At 53.4% G+C, this 23,244-nt stretch overlaps 2 long non-coding RNA genes across 3 annotated transcripts; one reads left to right on the forward strand and one right to left on the reverse strand.

The window, feature by feature from the left end:
* The first annotated feature begins 1,071 nt into the window (after positions 1-1,071).
* Positions 1,072-22,586, forward strand: LOC149994392 (uncharacterized). Its single transcript, XR_016507877.1, has 2 exons — positions 1,072-1,212; positions 22,383-22,586. It is a non-coding gene; the product is annotated as an uncharacterized LOC149994392 (long non-coding RNA).
* Positions 11,036-15,024, reverse strand: LOC149994393 (uncharacterized). 2 transcript variants are annotated; one of them, XR_016507666.1, is made up of 4 exons: positions 14,814-15,024; positions 13,424-13,684; positions 12,255-12,398; positions 11,036-11,641 (listed from the first exon to the last, which is right to left on the reverse strand). It is a non-coding gene; the product is annotated as an uncharacterized LOC149994393 (long non-coding RNA). The 2 variants fall into 2 exon arrangements; XR_016507665.1 differs by having other exon boundaries at positions 12,255-12,539.
* Positions 22,587-23,244: the final 658 nt, after the last annotated feature.

Raw genomic sequence — 23,244 nt, forward strand, 5'->3', positions numbered from 1 at the left:
CAATTTTACTTCTTAGAAATGCCCTAAGTCCACATCTTGAGTTTGTCTAGAGTGGGGGAAGGGCCGTATCTGTCAGTGGACCTCTCCAATGAGGGCTATCCTGACCTTGAAGGAGACCCACCAGCCTCTCACTCCTGCCTGTCCCAAACAGCCAGTGTCACACATGCTGGGCTATGTGGCTTTAAGCGTGTCCGTTGCCTTTTCTCGGCCTCAATGTCCTCATCTGTGATTGAAGCCATTAAAGAGGTGACCCATAAGGGCCCTCCCATACTAGGAGCCTGCATGATTCCAGCTCCCCACCATCTGTGCTCCAGAATTCACCAGGCCAGTCTGTGACAGGTCTGAGGATGGACAAAGGGACCCAGAGCAAAGGCGCCAAGACTTTAGGGAACATCAACTCCCACCTTAGAGATGAACACCTCTTCCCAGGGTGCCCTCAAGGTGCCAACCTGGAGGACCTCAAAGTGAAGTTCCCCAAGCAGGTGTCCAGTGACCATTGTAGCATACACCCCTCATCCTTCTCCCCAGAAGCACAAGAGAAAAATGTTTAATGTGTTGGTACCTAGTGAGGGTTGGAGACCAGGCTGGGAGGGGGTGGGAATAAAGAACCATTGGAAACCACATGAGTACACTTATGCCAACACTTCTGAAAGTCATGCTAAATCCAGGTTTGCATATGAATAACACAGCCTTGCCTCTTTGGGAGTGGGCTGGCAAGGGGGTGTGGGCAAGGGGTTTAGTGGTTTCCATACCTTATCCATTAGGGACACCCATCACTAAAGTGGATCCCATGAAAGGAACACCTAGGAAGAGCCGTGCTAAAAATAGCTAGTGGGATGGGGGGTTGGGGGGGTGAAGTTTGTAACCGTAGCCGGCTCTGTGCCTGGGGGCTGACCCGCGGGCTGCCCAAGGCTGGGCGGAGGGCCCTCTAAGCACCCAGCCGCTGTCGAGAACTTGTTTGGAGAGGACTTGGCCCGCTCGCGCGCCGGCCTGGGAAGCGGGTGGAGGCTGCTCTCCTCCTCTCCCCACCCCGCCCCGCAGGGGCAGAGCGCAGCGCGGCGGCGGCTGGGCGGCTCGGTGCCCGGCGGGCGCGCGGCCCGTCTGCGCGGCCCGGGCGGGCCTGCGGTCGGAGATGGGACTGCGCTCCGTGCCGCAGAGCGCTCATCTGTGTCCGCCAGCGCGGCGAGCTGAGCGGGGCCCTCGGAGCGGGAGGTGAGTGTGGACGCGCCGCACCCCGCGCCGCCTGCGCTCCCGGGCAGGGCCATCGGCTCCGGTTCAAAGGGACTTGGGCTCGGACTCTGGTGTCACCTGGCTGCCCGCGCCCCCGCGTCCCCGGCCTGGCCCTTACGCATGCCCTCGGTAGGGCGCCCAGGAGGGGCCGGACAGAACCTCCCGGCCTCGCTGCACAGCGGCCCCGACCTGGCTCTCGGACTTCGCTCGTCCGGCCCGGGACGTTCAGTGGCGCCAACGCCAAGACGCCAGGGGATCGGCGGGGCCGCGGGAGCCGGCCGGCCTTAGCCCTATCCAATGCCGTTTGCAGAGCTCGGCCAGCTCCGCTGGGCACTTTGCAAAGTGCAGCCCGAATGCCCGATGCTGCGTGCCCGCCTGGGCCACTGAGCGGGAACGCCGGGGAGTAGGGTCCACCCGGCTGGACTGCGGGGATCGGGGGCGCACGGTCGGGGATTCCGGGGCCGCGCGGCCGCCGACTGGCTCATTCATTAAGGAGTAAAGCAGCTGGTCTCTCAAGCCGAACCGCTGCCTCCTCCGGGCCGGCCCCGGGCGTGCTGGCCTGAAGCTCACAGGCAGCGGTTGCGGTGGCAGAGGCAGCGCGCGGCTCTGGGTGGGGTCTTTCGGGCTGGCCCGGGCACTCCACGCCGCTGAGCTCCAGCAGGGAAGGCCACGCGGCGCCCCCACCCGGCCCGTGCCCTTGCCCAACTCGCGCGCCCAGGGAGTCCGCTGGAGGGACCAGTAGAGACGCGGCGCCGCGCGGCGGCGGCCGGAAGGGAAGGCCGGCAGGGCTCGCGGGGACTTCCCGCGGCCACCCAGATCCTGACGCTGCACCTTCGGTCTGGGCAGCAAAGTGTCAGGGGACAGGCTAGTAGGTACTAAAGAGGGGGTGAGAATGCTTTGAGGCGAGTGGCATCCTGCGCCCTGGCGGTGGCTGCGCCGTTAACTCCTAACACTTGGTACAATGTAGGGACTGTGCCACGTGGTACTGCGTTTAATCCTCATATCACGAGATAGGTGGTACCCATATTCTAGATGAAGAAACTGAGGGTCAGAGAGGTTAGGTAACTGGGCCACGCTGCACAGCTGGTGAGCAGCAATGGCTGATAGTCTCTATCTGTCAGATAGACTGGTCCATATCTGCTTGTTGGTTGAAAACGTGTATTGGCTCTCTCTGTGCCCCGCACAAACCCAGCAAAAACCCCTGCCTTCCTGAAAACAAACAAGATAAACAGCTAAAATGCCAGGATAGTATCAGACTGGTAGCTGGAGGGAAGCTGGGTAGTTACAGTTTTACGAAGGGCAGCCCCACCAGCCTCTGGGAGGGTGTGCCCTCATGTGCCATGTGCCGGGCCTGGCAGGTCCTAGAACCATGGGGCAGAGCTTACCAAGAGCCTCACCTGTGTCTGGGAAGAAGGAGGAATGGGAAGGCGGGTATCTTGAAGGGAAACTGTGGCTCCTACAGTATCTCAGCCTGGGAAGCATAAGTGAAGAGTATACAACCTCTGTGCTGTGCCTGGACCTCAGGTTGGCTGTAGCCCCGGCAGTGTGGAAACAAGTCCCAGGATTTCAGGGTCAAAGAGAATTTAGAGGTCATGGAGTTCAATCTCTTCATCATTTCTTCAGTCTTCACCAGACCCTGACTCCAGGTTACTGACTCTGCTTGAATACTCCCAGCGGTGGGGAATTCACTCCCCATCACAGCAGTCTACTCCACGGTCCCACCCCTGGAACATGCCAAAGGGTATGAGAAAGCTCTCTTCTGGTTGAGTTTTCAGTTGACCCTGGTCCTGCCATCATGGGCAGCACACAAGAAGTCAGGTTAACTCTCCATTGGAGAATGTTAATGGAGAGATTATGTCCCCTTTAGGCCACATCTTTGCAGGTCGTGCGCCTTTTCTGACTTGACATTCTGAGTCAGGCACCATCCTGCCTTCCTCCCTGGAGAAAGTCAGTGGCTCCCTGCCCCATCTTCACATTTGCTGAACACCAGGGTGGCCTGGAAGCAGAGACCTGCTCTCACCTCCTTCCTTCTGGAACCTTGCCACCATTGATGGTGCCAAAGACGCATGTGCTTCTTGACATCAGTTCACACTGTGGATTCCTCTGGAGCCCTGAGATTTCCAAGCCAAGCTCCACCCCACTCCTGGTTTTGACTCTTACTAAGAATTCATTTACTGGTCTGCTTCTTCATCCAAAATGAAGGGCTGAGAGTGAGGGGACGGTGATGTACTGATTAGGAGTGCAAGCTCCAGAGTCAGCTGCTCAGGGGCTGTGTGCAAGTCACCAACATCTCTGAGCTTGATTTTTTGATCAGGAAAATGAGGAGTTCATAAGGATTCATGGGATGGGCTGAGGGACAGCCTGCCCCCAGCACAGGCCTGGCACACTGAGCACACAGCAAGTGCCAGCTTTGGTGGTTATTACCCACGGGTCTGGGGAGACTCGCAGGGTCTGCAGAAAGAGTTTTAAAGATGCAAAAATTTTAGAAGGGTACAAGGTACCAGCTAAACATCCAGGATGAAGGGGGTTGTAGGAAACAGTCATGCAGACAAGGTGGGTTGCAGCCCAGTCCCTCTAGACACAACTTCTCTGGTCCCCCACAGAGAGCAGCTCATCCAAGCCAGTGGCCCACCTTTGCTTTGGTTTATTCTAGAAGTGCATGGTGGGGAAGAGACTTGGGAAAGAGTGTGACCAGCCTGCCCACTGAAGATAGTGCTAGAACTGGAGCCCTGCATTCGAGGCTGGCCATGGTCCAACCCCGCTATCTTTTCCCATGACAGTCCTTGTGGTCCATTCTCAGGACACTGGCCCCCACTCTCACCTCCTGCACCGGATGCCCAGCATCCTGTCTTCCATCTCTACCAGCCGATTTCCTCCTTGCCATGCCATGTGGTCCCACCCTTCCCAACAGAACACCCCTCCCTCTGCTCTGCCCTCAGCCCTTCCAGATCCCACCTTTATGGTCTGTGTGTTCCTGATAGACTGCCCCCCTGCCCCCCTTGAAAACACTCTGTTCAGAGTTTCATCCTCCACAGCCAGGCACAACAAGCAGTCAGCACACGCTGGCTGGGGCATGTTCAGGATTCTGTTACCAGCCTCATTTTCTGGTGGAATTGGCCCCTAAGGTAGTGCGGGCTGAACTGAGCATGATAGAGGGTGGAGGGAGGGGCAAGCTCCATGAGACAGCCTTGCAGGTGCCCATGGCCTGTTTCTTTAGTCTCTCCTTGCTAGTTTATCCTTAACATTCACTTGGTGGCCATGGCTGGGGTGGCTGATGTGACTCTCAGGAACTGACTACAATCTTGTAATTCAGTCCCTCCATGAACTCTGCTAAGGACCAGCTATGTCCCTGAGTGGAAGGAAAGATGGGCCTGTGCACTTGGGCAGGTAGTTCACTGCACAAGGCCCCCAGCCCACACTCAGCTCACTAGGCCTTGGCTCACTGGGGCAGCGAACACCTTGTGCTCTACACCTGAAGTTACCGAAGCGCAACTGATGGCGGCACCTTAGGCATGTGTGCTGTGCAGGGACCTCCGTCCTTGCTCCTGAGGACTTCACACACAACTCTGTCATGTGTGTGCACTGGAAGCTGCCCCTCCAGAGGCCCTGAGTGCCAAAGCATCCGTCATTTCTGACTTGGGATTCCCTCCTCCCTCATCAGGTGCTGTCAAGCGTCCAGGCCCCTCAGCATTTTCCTGGGTCCACGTCATTCTTGCAAATTCCCCCTTGGCCCGGGTGTGCCAAGACAACTTCGGGGAGGGGTGGGAAGAAGGGCAGCAGGCGGGCAGGGACCCACCCCAGTGGTGCTGGGGGACTTGGGGCCTGGCTGCGGTTAGCACTGCCAGTTCCTGCCTCCAGATGTTCTTCAAAGCCTTCGGGCTCCGCCCCCTCACACAGCCGCCTGCGGTTGCTGGTCCTGACTCCCAGAGACCAGAACGTGAGATCACCGACTGCATTGGCAGGAGTTTGGGGGCTGTGACCCCGGCATCAAACTATAGGTTCCCTGCTCATTACTCATCCCTGCTCTTGTCGGGATTGAAGTGGTCTCTGAGAATTACATCCTTGTTTAAATAGAGCTGGCTTTGGGGAGGACAGTTCCAAATATAAGCTCCCTTTATGACTGTAGGGGGAAGAGCCTGAAGATGAAGGTTAGAAGACAGGGCTTGTCTGGGGCACTTTGGGGCTTACCTGCCACATCCTGACCCAGTAGTCCCAGGCCGCCTTCTCACCCAATCTTCCCAATCACTTAAAGCAAGGAGGAGCCCACCACCACCCACTGTGGAGGCTCCACACACCCAGAGCTCTCCGCCCTCCCAGGTTAGGTTGGACAAGCCCCTTGAGTGAAAAAGACATGGGCTTGGAGGGCCCTGAGGAGAGGCCATGAGGCCAGAACCAGGCAGAGACCCCCAGGGGTCTGGTTTCTTTATAGAGGGGGCCAGGTAGGCCTGCCTTCAAGATGCAGTATGTAGCTACCTATCCTGGGCCACCACACCTGGACCGCTGAGGAAGGAAGGAGGGAGACTGTGTGCCCATGAACAAGTGAACGAGTGAGTGAGCGGACCAGTGAGTGCAAGAGATGTGTGCATCAACGCATATAAATGAAATGGGGAACCCGTGCATGGAACCATGCCCAGATCAGCCTTCCCTTCCATCCTCAGCCCCTACTGGTGGGCAAGCAGGCGGGAGCCAGTAACAGGACAGGGGACATTCTGTCCCCTGGCTGCCTGCTAACAGCCTCTGTCCTGACTCTGGGCTGCTCACAGGGCCAGCATCCCAGCCAGCAGCCAAACAGAATCCACATTCATGAGCGGCCATTGAGTCTTTCCAACGGCCTGGGCACGGCCTCTGCCTGCAGAATGTGACCGTTGCATTTTCTGAATTCCTCCAGGCTGCTGGGCCAAGGTGGCCATGTGTAAACAGGGCCTGCTCCTCTGAGTCCTCCTATGGCCAGCAGGGCACTACCCTCTAGGGATGTTTGGAATGGGGCTTCTCTGGGTTCCTTGCAAGGGGCATGGGTGGTGGCTGATGTGACAGGGCCAGCGAGTGGTCAGTGTGGATTTACCAAGGCCATGGCCAGATGGGGTAGAGGAGCCAGGACCAGGTCCTGGTACCAGAGGTGGAAGCTGTGGCGCCGGGTGCTAGTGGGCGTCTGTGTCCCACATCAGCCTTACATGACAGGAACCTTCTAGTTTTCTTTTTAATAGAGTTCACATAGCATGCAGTTCACCCTTTAAGGTGAACTTACTGTTCAGTGGTTCAGTATATGCACATGGATGTGCAACCATCACCACCATCTAGTTCTAGAACATTCTCTTCACTGCAGAAAGAAAATCATGCCCATCAGCAGTCACTCTCCATTCCCCATCCTCCAGCCCCTGGCAATCACTAAGCTCCTTTCTGTCTCCAGGGATTTGTCTTTTTAGGACATTTCATATGAATGAAATCATACAGTATTTTTCTTTCTGTGACTACCTTTCTTAACTTGTCAGAATGATTTCAAGGGTCATCCATGTGGTAGCCTGTATTAGGGTTTCATTCCTTTTTAAGGCTGAGTAATATTCCAGTATACGGATGGACCACATTTTGCTTATCCATGCATGCTCCAATGGACATTTGAGTAACATTGCTGTGAACATTTGTGTGCAGGGTTTTGTGTGGAAGTGTGTTTTCATTTCTCTTGGGTAGACACCTAGAAGTGGAATTGCAGGTCACGTGGTCACACTAACCATTTGAGGAGGTGCTAGACTGTTCCCCATGGCGGCTGTACCACTCCTTCTCATTCCCACTAGCATGTGAAGGATAGGGGGTCTCTTCACCCCTTTCTATGCACAGGAAACCAGCACAGGGAGGCAGAGGCACTGGCTCGGGACTGCATAGCAGAAGTGGGGTCCAGGATTCAGCCTCTGCCCAGGTACCCAAGCTCTGAGTATGCAGATAGGGAAACTGAGGCCAAAAGGGTGGCAGTCATGACTCCAAGGCTTTGTCTTTACAGAATAGTCCCATCCTGCAGGGGGTTCCTGAAGACTTGTTTCCCACCCTGGGGCCTCTGCATGCCTGTTGCCTATCGTCTTCCCTTGAATGAAGGGGAGAGTGCCCTCCTTCAAGCAGGACCCTACTACACTGACAAAAATGTATACTTCTCATCTTTTTCCCAGCCTTCCCCAAAGGGACCCACAGCCTTTTCCCAAGAGGGAATAAGCACGTCATTTGGGGACACTGAATGTACTTTCCAAGGTCAGGTGATCTGTGGAATTTTAGCTCAGGTCTTTTCCAAAGTGGGCCCAGTGGATCCCCAAACATGTACTGTGGTTATTCCCTCAGTTTTGAATACGCAATTGAAGTGCATGTCCCCAACAACTAGCAGAAGCCACAGTTATTACCCTGGAGAGGTTGAGACACTTCCCCAGAGTCTATACAGCTGGGAGAAGTCGGAGGGGTCAGGTTGCCTGACCCAGAGTGGGGCCCATGAGCACCATACACCTTCTCCAACTCCAACAGGCAGGTGCACTCTCCCTCCCAGACTGGCTCCTGCTGAGAAGAATCTCACTTGGACACAGCCACATGGGAGAGAGGTGCTGGGGGTTCATTTTCACCCCTGGACGGGTTGACTTCCTTACCCTTAGGCTCAGAGTCAGAAGAGATGCTGTCCTCTCCAGGAAGGCCACAGTGCTGACACTGCCAGGTGGTGGGCACCCTCTGTGCTTCGTGCACGCATCTCAGAATCACAGATGGAGGGTGACCCGGGGCCAGGCTGTGCAGCAGGCATCAGGGCTATTGCGAACTGGCCAACCCCTCGTCTGTTGCAAAAGCTCACAGCCTGGCTCAGGGGCAGCCAGGGAGCAAGGGTGGGGAAGCAGTGGCTTCCTATGTAGCAACTGTAGCAAAAGAGAAAAGGCTCACTCAGGTGCCCAAAGGAGGGGCATCTGGGTGGGATCAGTTGAGGCCAGCCAGGTGAGGCCAACCAGGTGAGGCCAGAGGAGACACAGAACGTGTTCCTGATGGGGATGGCTTATCCCCAGCACTGATCCTAAAAAGAGAGCAGGAGGCCAGGAGGTAGCCCAGACCCACCCAGCCAGCCCCTTCTCTTGGGAGAAAGGTCGAGGTGGGACAGCCTGGCTCAATCACACAGCTGTGAGAATCAGAGTTGGGATTTGAACTCACCCTGGTTCTTACTGCAGATCCCTTTGTCACAGGGGCCCAAAGGAAAGCCATGGAGGGGAAGATGATGCCCTTGTGGGATTTTTGACCAGGGTCTGCCAGGGGCAGCCCCTGCCCCTCGAGAATCTGCTGCTGCCCACTCAGCCATCCAGGGCTGGTCTGCAGGAAGGCGGGCACTTGCCAGGTAGTGAAGCAACTGCAGGTGCTGTGTCTCTCACCCAGGAAGTGGGGCTGCTGTTGTAATTTTACTGGCGGGGAAACTGAGACAGAAATGAGAAGGAATTGTCATCCAGAGCCCCAGGACCTGGGCACAGCCAAGGGTCAGGTCAGGCAGTGAGTGGGTGCTCACCAGGCCCACCTCCCAGCCCGCAAGAATCTCTTTAAAGAGCCAGAGCTGCTGCTAGTGGCCTGTGCTCTGAGGGGCTGCCTTCAGGATCAAGAAAAGCGAAAACCGAAGCTTTCTCTTATCCCAGCATTTGACAGAAAGTGCAGCCATCAGAGCAGGAATGTGTGTATGTGACAGCATGCTTGAGTGAAGGTATGTGTGCAGATATGTGAATGCACATGTGTGCATGTTCTATAAATGTGTGTGCTCGTATGTGTATGGGGTGTACCTATGTGTGTGCATGTGTGTGCATGCATTGCTTTGTGTTCCCTGTGTGTGCATGTGTGTTTGTGCCATGCACGTGTGTGCACATGTGTTAGTGTGTGCGTGTGGCTGTGTGTGTGTTGAGTATGTCATTGTGTCTATGAGTATGTGCATGAATATAATATAATGTAACATAACATAACATAACAAAACGCAAGTCACAATTGCAAGGTACAGAGGTAATTTTAAATGTTCTAGAAACTATATTTAAAAACATGAAAAGAAACCGATGAAATTAATTTTATTTAATACAGCATATCCAAAATATCATCATTCCAATATGTAACCAATATAAAATCAGTGAGCTTAGATTCTCGAGGTCTTGTATACTTTTGTAGGAGTCTCAGTTCTGACCAGCCACACGCACCTTCAGCCATGAAAACATTGACACCCACCCCTAGCAAAGGCCCCCTCCGGTCCAAGTCCTCCTCACCTGCTTCCTCCGGGAAACCCCTCCAGACTGCTTTTTCTTCTCTAAGCCTTGGTTTCCCAAACTGGGCTGAATCAGAACCACTAGGGGAGGGCCTGGGATCTGCATCTTAACAAGCTCTCCTGGTGACTCTGCCCACATTGAAGTTACAGACCCTGTTAAGTCCTTATCTTTTCATCCCTTGATGCCATGTTCTAGGCACACTGGACAGGAGCTGTCCCAAAGTGCACCACTTCATCGATCACCACCATACCATTGCATATGCTATTTTTCTTTCCTTGGGATATTTGGAAAACTCCTATCAATCCTTCGAAACACACCTCCAACATTGCCTTGCTTTTCCTCTGAGAAGGCTTCCTTCCTTCCCAAGGCAGCATGAGTACCCTCCCCTGCACTGCTCCTTCTTATATCTTCCCTGTGCACGATGGTCCCTGGAGTCCTAGTACCTGACAAAGGTCAAGACTGCCACCTCCTCTCTGAACTCCCAGAGCCCAGCGAGGCATCAGCTCTGAGCAGCCTCCGAGCGTGGTTGTGGAATGAATCTGGGCCTGCGTGGGTGGGTCGGTCTCTGCAATCTCAGTAAACATCTGGCCACAGGGCCTGGCAGGAAGCTGACCTCGAGGGTGCCACTCGCCTGGCAGCCGTGCCCTGTCTATAAATACATTCTAAACGCCGACCAGCCCACAAGCATTCCTGCTCCCTGCCCGCCCCAAGTGCTCTCCCAGCGGAAGAAAGGCAGCCGGTGGCCCTCGAGCCTGGCGGTGGCGGTCCCTCCCGGTGAGAGGGAGCGTGCCCACTCCAGGGTCAGCTCAGGGCCTGCTGAATCCGATCGTTATCTGAGCACGCTTGCCGGCATGCCTAGTGCCCAGGCTGCATTTAGCTCTGGGAAGGGCTCCTCATACCGGCAGCTTGCTTTTCTTGGATGTCTGGGCTGCATTTATGCCGGGCTGGTGCCTGGGGAATAATTAAAGTCTCAGAGGCCCCCAGAGGGCTCTGCCTGCTGCTGGGCAGTAGGTGCCTGGGTCTGTGAGCTCAGACCTGAGGCCCTCTGGTACCATATTGCCCAGAGCCTATTGCGTCAAAGATCAAAGCTGGACTTTTACCAAGGTGTGTGTGAGCTGAGCCCCGGCAGGACAGGAGACTCTGTCATGTCGGGCACGAGGAGGGCTCAGGTGAGGGTCAGCCAGGCAGCTGTGGGGCTTTAGTAAGGTATCTCACCTCCACAAGCCTCAGTCTCCCCACCTGTGCCCAAGGATCACAAGTTCGGCTTCCTAGGATGGGATGAAGACCCATGTGATCAGCAATCAGTCTGAAAGGGCTTTGTCAGCCACGGGCCAGGCCTGGTATCTGGAAGCTTGTATTGTTCAGACAGAAGTGGACGCCACTTCACCAGCCTTCTGGCATTCAGACATCTCAGGCACGTGCCTTCAGGAAAGATTGTCCAGGCTCCGAAGTGTATATCAGCAGTGGGGCCTCACAAAGAAAGGGCTCACTGTCCACACCAGTGCCGTGGAGAGAAGTGGGGTGCAAGCCACAGGCGTCGTTTCAGATTTTCCAATGGCTGCATGAGGAAAGGAAACAGGTGATACAAACTTTCATGGTATAGTTTATTAACCCAGCATTACAAAAACACTTTCATCTCAACATGTGGTTTGTGAAAATTATCAATGAGACATTTCACATCCCTCAGGCGCTCAGGGTGCAGGATCAGGGCCACACTGCGGTCCCAGCTCCTGGCTGTTGCTCCGTCGGTCACACTGTCATCTCCTCCACTGGCCCATGAGCTCCTGAAACCCACTAGGCCTGGTCATTTCATGGCCCCGAAGGCCAGGAGATGTGCAGGTGCTCAGTGAGTGAGTGACGGAGAGATGCGGTTTCTACGGGGACAGGGGCTCAGGGACTCCCAGCGCTGCGGTTTTCATGTGGTTTCTGGCCTGGTGGTCCCCACAGGCACCCATGCTCCCCCAGGACACCTGCATCTTTTGACCTGCCCTGCACCCCATCTCATCCATTTCCTCCCTTCTGTCCTGGTCAATACCTTAGCCCTAGTAGCCTCAGGCTTGCTCAGGTGCTCACCCCCAGGAGTGAATAAGCCCCAGGACCCCCCTACCTGGGGGAAAACTCTGTAATCAGGGCCTCAAGAAGTTGCGGTAAGGAGGAGGTTTCTCTTATGACTATGGACAGACATAGAATACATACACACATGTTATTGTATACACCTATAGTATGCCATATACAGTTATACATAATTGGTAGACTTTATATATAAAATCATATTTGGCTTATTGGGATCAGGTGCCGTCGCTGGGCACCATGGACCAGCCACCATGCTAGGCCTTAGTCCAGGTTACTTGGTACTGATCCCACAGCGCCCCCTGGGTCAGTAATGTTATCATATTATACTCACCGCCTGAGGCTCTGAGGTTGCACACCATCGGGGAGAAGGGACTGGGCTCAGATGTGCAAATCTGAAGTCTATTTCCTTCGCTCTGTTGGTTGCTCCACAGCCCACACACAGTGCCCCCAATGCCAGGAGATTGTCATGTGTAAGTCCCACTGTGTGGCCCCAATGAGTCAAGAGCACTCGCTGCATTCAGATTGTGTCCCCTCTAGACCCCTGTCCCAGAAGGTCACAACCCTGGGCCACCCCAGGTGAACTCTGGAGGTTCCATCCAAGCTAGTCATCTCAGTGCAGGCCCGGACCCCTCTACCCACACACTCACTGCTACTAGAAGCTTAGGGTTGGGTTGGGGCCCAAATAACACAGTTATCCACAGAGTGACTCACCATCCATTCACTCATTTCCAGTTCTTACACCTCAACTGTGGGTCCTTTTTCCTTGTAACTCCACTTTTAGCTTGTCCATCGAGCTGTATTTTATGTATTCTTGTGCTTTGGGTCTCTTGAGTGCAAGGGACGATAACAGAACTCCTACAACACATATATATTGGCCTATGGGACTGTAAAGTCCATGGACTAGCAGGCCTCAAGTAGAGGTGGGTCAGAAGTCAGCCTCTCTCCATCTCTTGACTCTGCCTTCTGACATGTTGGCCTCTGTCTCAGGAGACCCTCCTGAAGGGGGGCAAAGAGGGCGCCATGGATCAGGCCTCTGTCCCACCAACAGCCCAGCAAATTTCCCAAGGAAGCCTCTTGGTAGATCTGTGCCCACCGCTCACCCAGTCTCCACGACTGGGGCACATGGTGCTGAGTCACATGACCAACCCCAGGCCTGGGGGTGAGATCAGCCCTACCAAGGTCTCACAGCCTAGGCACACCCTTCTTTCCCTCTCTCCCATTCTCTGGTGGCCCCTCCCAGCCATTGAGGAAGGTAGGGAGAAGGAGGAGGGAAACTGGGCTGGCAAATTTCAGAATTCCTAGAGGGTTGGGAGGGCAAGGTGGTACATCTTTTTATATTAGTAATCTTTGCCCCAACATATAAATATGAATCCAAATATTTGATAAGAATTATGTACATATATGTGTGTGCATGAGAGAGACGGAGAGAAGAGAAAGAGATAGTAGGTAGATAGATAGATAAGTAGGTAGGATGATAGATAGTTGATAAAGTACCCCCTGTAGGATTTCTTTTGGATGTTTGAATCAAGGTTTCAGTGGCTATACAAGTTGGAAAACCCCAGCCTAAGATGACCTCAGACCCCTTTCATCCCAGGCATGCTGGCTGGCATCTGGAAGTCTGGGAGTGAGGGTCAAGCTAGGCACTTGGGCCTAGCTCCTCAGCCTCCGATTGGGGCGCAGTGCCCTGGTGTTAGGGCATCCAGACCCTTGGGTGCAGCTCAGAGGCACCTCTGTCCCTGTCTGGAGTCTTATTCCCATCAGCCGGGCAAGGCCAAGCCTTGATCAGCCCACTGGACAAAGCCAGGTCAGAGAAAACAGAACAAAAGCCTCAGAAAATGCATTATATCAGCAAATGAAGAAAATGCTGGAAGAAGTGATACCTCTCCTTCCTAGATGGGGCTTTCGACCCCTGCCTCTCAGGTGTGCAGTTGGAAGGGCCCCTCTGTGATGCTGGGCTCCTCACAGTGAACAGTGTGGGGAGCTGGGTCCTCTCCAGCCCCACTTCTTGCCACTGGTCCCTCTGCTCAGCGTGCAAATGCAAAAGCACAGTGATTCCTGGAAACAGTCGGTGACCAGCACGAAGAGAGGCATGAGCTTTGAGGATGAATGTGGATTTGGATCATTTGCAGCAGCCGGAGCATCTGGGATGGGATTTGTGACCAGATGGTCAGATCAGATCCAAGTTTCTTCTCCACAGAAAAACAGTCATTCTCATAGGTCCAGGGACAGATGAGGATGATGTTACAATAGCAGTCCTTTGTCAGCCCTACTCTGCAGAGAGCGTGACCCACACCAACTTATTTAACCCTCCAACACCCCTGGGCAGGGAGCATCTATTTTATCCCTATTTAACAGATAAGAAAACTAAAGCTGAGAGACATCGGCTACTACAGCTCTCTGTTGCTGTGTGCCAAACAGCCCAGACCAGGGCAGGTCAGGCAACAACGTTCGATCATTTTCATTATTCTATAGGTTGGCAGCATTGCTTCTGCTCTCCCACCTGACCACTCAGGGGGTGGCCAGCTATCCCAGCTGGCTTTGCTCATGTGGCTCGCCATTGGTGGTTTGGGCAGAGGCGAGCTTGGTCACTTTGAGAGCACCCCAGCCAGGCAGTCCTTTCTCCCAGGTGTCATCTCTCCACGGCTCTGCTGGACCTGGGGCCTCCTAAGAAGGGGGCCCAGGTTGTGCCTACAGGCCAGCAGGAGCACTGGGACCCTTCGCAGGGCACCCAGGAGGTGAAGGCTATACCCTAGGCTTCCTGTTGGCCCCTGGGTGATACAAGCTCACTGGGACCCTGGCGGTGTGACCCCGGGCAAGTCTCTGAACCTTTCTGTACCTCAATTCCTCAGTGAGGAGATGGGAATTTCATTATTGTGCCAGCCTCACAAATTAGCATGAGAATCTGCTTGGGTGGTGGAGTAACGCGTTGGGGTGAAGGGAAATGGAAGTTGAGCTGTTCATCATCTGCACCTGCCCACATGGCCGCCACTGGGGAGCACAAAGCCAGTGGTAGAAGGGGATGGGGTACCAGTGGAAGAGCCTGACATCTAAGGTCAGCACACCCAAGTCCCATTTCTGCCTGGCCCACCACATGACCCTTGAACTTCAGCATACTCATGACCCCACCCAGCAAGGGAGCTGAGCAGATCTACCTCAGGAACTGAGGCCAGCACCCCAGATTCCTCCCGGGTCTGGCAGCTCAAAGACTGCTACAAAACCAGCCAGCAAGGATGACAGCACCATATTCCAGAGGGGGAAACTGAAGCCTACCTGCTGGCAGATGGGCCCATGCTCAGGCCTTTCAGGATGGCTTCTGCTGCTCCCAGGAGCATTTCCGCCTGGTCTGGTGTGGCAGGAAGGAGCTCAGTCACACCACGGCTGGGGCTCCTGGAAGCACTTTGCTTATGCCTGCTTTCCAGAACCTCCCAGCCTGGTGGCCTCCTGGGGCCCAGGACCAGCCTCTCCAGATCAGCCCTCCTCTCAGCTGTGAAAACAGCAGCAGCAAAGGGAGAGCTCAGGGCTGGCTTGGCTGTGAGTCAGCTGGTGACTGTAATGCAAGGGCCCCAATCAGAGACTAAGTGAGCTGGGACCATGCTCCAGCTTCATCTGTGCTTCTTAGCACCTCAGTGGACAGGTAGAGTTGACCCTGCTCTCGAGGCAGTGTGGGTATCTTCAAGGACCCCAGCATGCTGGTTACTGAGGCCAGAGCTGGGCCCACCGAGAGAAAGGACCCAAGACAGCAGGCCAGTGTCTTCCCCTGGGGGTGAAGGCACATCCACCCAGGAGAAAGGATGGTTACAACCAGGGTCATAGCTGGCTCTCCCACCCTGGCCCCTTGCCAGCTCTTCAGCCCATGAGGCATTGGGACCCTCCACAGGCTCAGGTAGAAATGCCGACCAGACCTCAGATGGCTGCATAAGGTCCCTGCCTAACCAGAAGTGAGCCCAGGAGAGCTAGGGGTCTTATCCCCTCTCTCTTAGCCTTGGAACAGAGTGGTCAGTGACAGAGCTGTGGCACCCATGCCACCCAGCTCCACTCATGTCAGATCCACTCTCAGGGCAGGAGCTGAGGAGGTAGGAAGTGGTCAGTGGTGAGGTAGGTGCTTCCTCCAAGCTGTGCAGCAGCAGTGAGCTGGGGCCTAGAATATAGTACTCAGGGCTCCAGGACATGAATTCTAGTCCTAGGGACAAGTGGGTAGATGGATTGTGGTTGGGTGGGTGGATGGCAGATGGGTGAGTGGATGGCGGATGGGTGGGTGGATGGCGGATGGGTGAGTGGATGGCGGATGGGTGAGTGGATGGCAGATGTGTGGGTGGATGGCAGATGGGTGAGTGGATGGCGGATGGGTGAGTGGATGGCAGATGTGTGGGTGGATGGCAGATGGGTGAGTGAATGGCGGATGGGTGAGTGGATGGCGGATGTGTGGGTGGATGGCGGATGGGTGGGTGGATGGCGGATGGGTGAGTAGATGGTGGATGGGTGGGTGGATGGCAGATGGTAAATGGTTAGTCGATGAATGAGTACATTTGGCAGGCATTGTGCCCAGCAGTAGACACAGGGTGAACCTGTCAAACAATGCCCTGTCTGCCAACACAGATGGCAATTAACCCACATGAGCAGGTGGGTCAAGGACTCCCAGTGCCATGAGAGGACACTGCACTACAGCAGGATGACCATCTCACAGGAGCAGCACGATTTGGGGGTGGGGGTGGGGGTGTCAAGGAGAAGACAGTCTGGGAATACTGGAGTGGGGAGAGCATGCTGTGGAGGCATGTTGTATTGCAGACAGCCATGTTACATCCCAGTGGAGCCCTGGTGTCCCCTCTGAATGGGATCTTGCCATGGCCCCTAGTCGCAGCCCTGGTTCCTCTATAGTTGGCCTGAGTTCACACCTGTGCCCCAGACTCCACCATTGTTTGCTTTCTCTGAGCCTTCATGAGATGCTGGCTGGCTCTGCCAGGAGCTGGGGGTACAGACAGGGGGCAGGTCCCTCCAGGCATCATTCTCCCTTCCTTGGACCTCTTTCCAAGGGGGATCACCTCCCATCCACGTCCCCCTGTATTTTCCTGGTGGGAAACAAGCTGGACAGGACAGCAGGGGGATAGCCCGGAGCACATGGCCAGTTAAGCTTGCCCAGGTCTGCCGATTCTCTCATGTGACCCACCCTGAGGGAACAGAAAGGCTACTACATAAGAAGGTCAGCTCTCCCTAGGAAGATAAAACCATAAATGCAACACCAGTCGCACATACCAGAGTTCAAAGATGTGAGAAATACATATACATCAGTACACTTTTGACTTTTACAAGGTCCAGACCCTTAGGAGCGGGGAAGGAGAATGGATGGAATGAGGAGCCTGTGAGCCGCTCTCTGAGGCAGAGTCTCAAAGATGGTGGGTTGGGGTCGGGCAGTGGTTTCCTCCCATTTTCCTGTGGTGTGAATTTCTACCTGATTTTTTATCTCCTTGGTCAGGATTCCTTTCTATTTCACAACTTTTATAAATTCATAACTTAAATTATCTTACTCTCAGAAGTGTCCAGTTTAGACACCACATTCCGTGATCTGTCTAGAGGCCAAAAAGGAGCCCAGACTGGCCACACCTCTTGGGGCAACACTGAGGGACCCTCCAGAAATATTTCCTTCCAGAACTGATAGTACAGACGGAGTCTGTGTGCCATCCAGCATCCCAAAGCTCCTTTGCAATTCTGGGATCCTGAGAAAAACAGTTGGAATTTTTATGGTGGTAGTTGTTGTTATAGGGTACTGTCCTTATGTTTTTACAGTGGAGTTTTTTAAACATACACAAAAGTAGCGAAAAAGGCACTCAAACTCTTGCCAGTCACCCAGCAGCAAGGGTTACTAACACAGGGTAATCCACCTCCATCTGTCCCTGCCCCCACGTTCGTTCTTGCTGTGTGTGGTTTTTTTTTTTTTTTTTTTTAAAGCAAATCCCAGATGCCACATCATTTAGCCTGTAAATATTTCAAGAAAAGCAGTGGGCCCTTCAGAGGCATGACAAACTGACAATCAGCAGGGTGTTTTGAGTACTGTATTAATGAGTTACCAGTGTGAATGAGTTGATTGCCTTTTAAATAAAAACTAGAATGAATTTAGGCCCTTTTGGCGGGACAAGGAAGGGGCGAGCCCCAGGAAGCTGCGCGTCTCCTGGAGTGTGGACATTGTCTGGGCCAGGTCTCATGGGTAGACCAGGAGGCCTGAGAATAGTTGGGGAAACCTCTGGTTTAGGACAGGTGCTCCAAGGGTCTGGACAGGCACACCGCACGTGCTAGTGCTCCAATGAATACACTCTTGGGGGCCTCATCCCTTCTGAGCTGGCAGGGCAGGGACAGGGAGCTTCAGGAAGGACAGACCACTGGGAAAGGCAAGTTCAGGTGACTGTGTGAGAAGAAAGGTAACAAGCAGGCCATAGGGTGCAGCCAGAGGCCAAGCCAGGAAGAAGCCAATGCCCAACAGGGTCACCTGTGAGCCCCATATGAGGTTGTATTTGATCAGGATGCTTTTTAGCCATAGTGGAACAGAACTCAACTTAAAATAGGGTGAGCAAAAATGAGTGTCTATTGGCTCCCAAAACTGGGATATGCAGGGAAGGCTTCAGGCATAGCTGGATCCAGATACTCAAACAGTGGTGTCCGAATACAGTCAAATAGAACAGGGAGGGTCAGTCCTGCCAGACCATGTGGATAGGGCAGAGGAAACTCAAGGTGCTATTGCCAGGAATAGGAGGATGGGTGCTGGGCAGGCAAGAAACAGATTTTCACACAGAGGAAACATTTGCAGCTGCAAGGATGGTCCAGGGTGAGAACAGATCAGAAAAAGAAGATTCAAGTCCTGAACCCTGGGGTGCAGCCACATGTAGGATGTGGACTGCGAACGGCAGCCCCTGGGGTCATATCCACCCAGCACGTGGGATTGGTTGGCCACAGCTGTTTTTTAAGTAATAGAAGTCCACAGGAATATCCAAGCTTCTGGTAGAAATCCAAGAGAAGCATCCACAGCAGAACATGACGCCATAAGGAAGTGGGTGGGGCCAAGAAGCTGCTACCCCCGTGGCTGTGGCATGAATCTCCTGTTGGGCTCAGACCCCGGCACTCTCCATTGCCCGCCCCCAGGTCTCCTCCTCACTGTGTTCTTACCCAGACCCTGTGAACACTTGCATCTGCACCTTGGGTCCTGGAAGGGATGGTGGCTGGGAGAGGCTGAGAAAGGGAGGCCCCCAGTCCCCAGTGAGGTGACACAAACAAGGCTTTGATAAGGGAGTTATAGCAGAGCAGACGGTACTGTGGGCCCTGCAGCCCCCATGGGTGCTCATAGGCCTCCAGGAAATGCAGACAAGGTTTGGAGTCTCCAGGCAGTCAAGACCATCCCCTCCCAGATGCCACAGTGAGGCTGCAATGTCCCTCGTGGTCATCATCCACCCAGCCCAGTCCTGCCCAGCCCGCCTGGCAGCCCAGGTCAAAAATGCTCCCCAGCCCTGCAGCTCTGGGACCCAGAAGCAGAAAATCCCCTGCAGCTTAGGAACTCAAGATGGTTTCTGCATTTTCCCACCTGTCTGCTCCCAAAAAAACCTGCACACATTGAAGTGTGGCTGACCTGTTTTGGGGGAGACTTTGAAGGAAATTAATTAAGACCAGAGGAGATGTTAAAAGCTGAAAGTTGGCAGAAGCCAGGGCCAGCTTGCCTAAGGGCTCATGAACTACCAGAGCCCACAGGATGGGACCAGCCCAGAAACTGCCCCCCCATGGGACCCCAAGCTGAGTCTTGAAATAGTGTGTGATGCAGGGGCTGTGGGGGTGGGGATCGGTCACTTGGGGGCTTGTTGGGTCACTGGCCCCTAGAGCAGTCTTTGCCTTCCTGACCTCAGTTTACCTACCTGTAAGAGGGAGCGCTGCAGGCTGGGACACCAGCACCTGTGCTCAGCAGGGGAGGGCAAGTTTCTGCAGAAGACCCCATTCTTTGACTGTTGTCATTATAAAAGCAATTTCTGCTCCATATCAAAAACCCAGACAGGGAATATTAAAAAGTAAGAAGGCCAGCTTCCCCTCTTCCAGTCCACCTTTGAAAACCTCCAGTGGCCTCTTCATCGGTGCATAGATGGCTCTGCTTGCTTTCTGCAGAGCCGATCCCACCGCCCATCCCGCGTGCTCTGTTTTAAGGTGATGCAGGATGCCTCCACCTGAGGGTTGTCCTGTGGCAACCAAGCAAGTCCTATCCGTGGTATCTCAGGTTGCCAGATTGCTTTGCTTTTATTTCCTACAATCTTTTTCTTAATTAAAAATTAGTATAAACACATTATTTCACTTATTTATTTAAAATTATATTTTATTGATTATGCTATTACAGTTATCCTGACTTTCCCCCCTGGCCCCCCTCTACCCAGCGCCCCTCACTCCCTCAGGCAATCCCCACACCATTGCTCATGTCCATGGGACATGCGTTTAAGTTCTTTGGCTGCTCCATTTCCTATACTGTACTTTACGTCCCCGTGGCTATTCTGTAATGGGAAGCTCTTTATCTGCCCTTCAATTCTAAATGATAGCTTTACTAGATAGAGCAAACTTGCTGTAGGTCCCTGCTTTTCATGATTTTGAATATTTCTTGCCAATCCTTTCTAGCCTGCAAAATTTCTTTTGAGAAATCAGCTGACAGTCTTATGGGAACTCCCCTGTAGGTAACTAACTTTTTTTCTTTTGCTGCTTTTAAGATTCTCTCTTTATCTTTAACCTTTGGCATTTTAACTATGATGTGTCTTGGAGTGGGCCTCTTTGCATCCATCTTGTTAAGGACTCTCTGTGCTTCCTGGACTTTCATGTCTCTTTCCATCACCAAATTAGGGAAGTTTTCTTTCATTTTTTCAAATAGATTTCCAATTCCTTGCTCTTTTCTTTTCTCATTCTGGCACCCTTATGATGTGAATATTGGAATGCTTGCAGTTGTCCCAGAAGCTGCTTAGACTATTCACAGTTTTATGGATTCTTTTTTCTTCTTGTTCTGACCGGTTGTTTTTCCTTATGTTCCAAATTGTTGATCTGATTCTTGTCCTCATCCACTCTACTATTGTTTCCTATAAATTGTTCTTTATTTCAATTAGTATATCCTTCATTTCTGACTGGATCTTTTTTATGCTGTTGAGGTCCTCACTAAGTTCCTTGAGCATCCTTATAACCAGTGTTTCAAACTCTGCATCTGATAGATTGCTTATCTCCATTTTGCTAGCTCTTTTTCTGGAGTTTTAATATGTTCTTTCATTTGTGCCATGTTTCTTTGTCTCCTCATTTTGATGGCCTCCCTATAAACACTATTTTAGAAACAAAAAGACAAACAGGATGTACCTGCAATGTTGGAGGGTGGCATCTGTTAGTTGGCCCCTCCCCAGTGCCCCAGACTAGCCCGTTGTTTGCTCTCCAGCCTCTGTGACACCAGAGGGACCACAGATGAGCCAGGGAACTCAAGCTCGGGTGGACTTCACTGAGAAGGGCAAGAGCTTGGAGCTCAAAGGGGCTTGGGTGGGCCAGGCTGAAGTGCAGAGCTACCTTGGGCCTCATCTTAGCTCTGTCTTCACTCCCACCTGATCCATGCAGTAGCTACCACATCTTGAGGAGGTGCAGGCTGTGGCATTCTCTAGACTCAGCTCTGGAGTAGAGGTCAGCCCGAGGTCATGGCCTCCCAGGTCAGAGTCATTCAGGTTATAGTCATCCCAGATCAGGGTCACCCCCAGATTAGGGTCATGCCATGTCAGAGTCAATTTAGGTCAAGGTTACCCCCAGAGTCACCTATCTGCAGAACAATGTGCACCACCACCTTCCTTCCTGTCTGACTCAAGAGCCTCCAACAATCTGGGTTTCTAGTGGTTCCCCCTATAAGATGAGAAGCCACCAGCAGTCTGGGATGAGAGGACCACATGTGGCAGGTGTCCATGACCCTGGCCTCCAGGACCACCACAATTGGTTTGGTGGAGGGCCTGGGACAAGTGAGTTGGGGCCGCTTTGTCCCTCCCAGGGTCCTGGAAGCTCAGAGGCCTCGGCTGGGCATGAGGTCAGACACAGGCAGCAGTGTGGGCCACAGCTCCCTGCCCTAAGATGGGAAAGTGGAGGATGATCCCTGGCCTCCTCTTGGCACCTACCCTCCTACACTCACAGCATGATGACCAGTCAAGCTGTGTACCTTTCTGACTCTCTGTTTCCTCACCTCTAGCACAAAGGGTGGGAATTCACAGCCATCATGCATTTACCATGCACCAGGCATGTGACACCTGGCATCTTTTAATCTCACCATAATGCTGTGAGGTACGGATTGATTAGAAAAATTCTGGAAAAACTGTGTGACCCATGTATGCTCCACTCTGGTGAGACAATGGGAGAGATGAATCTGCTGTACATTGTTCCCTTTTTGCTTTGGTGGCCAGGAAGCTCAGAGCTCAATTTGGGCCTCTTGTGAGGCTTTTGGCTTTCAGTGTCTGTCTTGACCATCTTGTGGCATAGGCATTTTCTCTAAGCCATATTTAGCCCTTTTTTGGAGCAGGAGGCAGATATGTTTTAAAGAAAAAAGTTGGGAGGAGGGGAATTGAAGATAGAGGGATGAAAGGGAGGGGCGGTTGCCATGGGGCCAGCGTGGGGCCAGGGTGGGGCCCTGGTGGAGACAGCTCTCATAAGAAGTTAGGGTCAACAGACTCCACAGAGCCCAGCATGGCTTTTCCACCCCCCCCCCATAATCCAGCCAGCAAACACTTATTGAGCACTGACTGTATGCATAGTACTGAATGGTTATCTCTTTGCCCTTCTGGAATCTTCTCTCTCCTTTGTCTCTCTCTCTCTCTCTTTCAGGCCCACTTCTGGTTCCCAGTGGTTGGCTCACAAAGGCTTCGCACCCCCACCCCTGTTCCCTGCAGACCCTTGCGGACTCAAGGCTGGCTCCCCTCTCTTCACCTCTACCTCAAAGGCCAGAGGGAGGGGACTCCCTCTGCCCAGCACGCCACACACCATCAAAGATAAACATGATCACAATTCCTTTTTCAGTTCCTGGCAAAATATCCTGCTTTCTTCCTTTCTTCCTACTTTTTCTCCAACTGATGAAAGAAAAACACCCAGAGGGCCAGGGAGGGAGGGGCTTTCTACAGGGTCTCAGCCAGAGGCACCCTCTGAAGCCAACAGAGCTGGGGCTTATCTGAGGTGAATATCGTCATTATTGAGGCTCCACACCATAGAGGCCCGCAGCCCCTGCTCCCAGCCAGCCCCTCTGCAGCAGGCCCCTCTGAAGGCAGACAGGGGGCCAAATTGGGCCTTTGAGTACCACAGTGTGTCTCATGCAGCCAGAGACCACCAGAATGCGGCTGGAGTTGAGGGCTGCTACCCATGCATGTTCCCCTCCAATGTACCCTGGGCTCAGGTCACCACTCTGGGAAAGGAAATCTCGGACCTTCACATGACTCAGTTTCCTCACCTGCAAAGCAGGGACAATGTCAGGGCCTTAGAGGACACCATGAAGCCAGTCATAAAATGGCAGGATGCAGCTCTGTGCTTCCCTCTGTGATCCTGGCAAACAAGGGCGATGATGAAAACGCAGGGAAGAGGTCACTGCAGTGGTCCAGGGAGTGCAGGTGCTGGAGGAAGCCAATTCTGGATGTGGTTGAAGGTGGAGCCAACGGGAAGGCTGATGGATGGGATTGGATCTGAGGGCAGAGAGGAG

Source organism: Furipterus horrens, unplaced genomic scaffold, assembly GCF_987537825.1.
Source record: "Furipterus horrens unplaced genomic scaffold, mFurHor1.1.pri manual_scaffold_13, whole genome shotgun sequence".
Classification (NCBI taxonomy): domain Eukaryota; kingdom Metazoa; phylum Chordata; class Mammalia; order Chiroptera; family Furipteridae; genus Furipterus; species Furipterus horrens.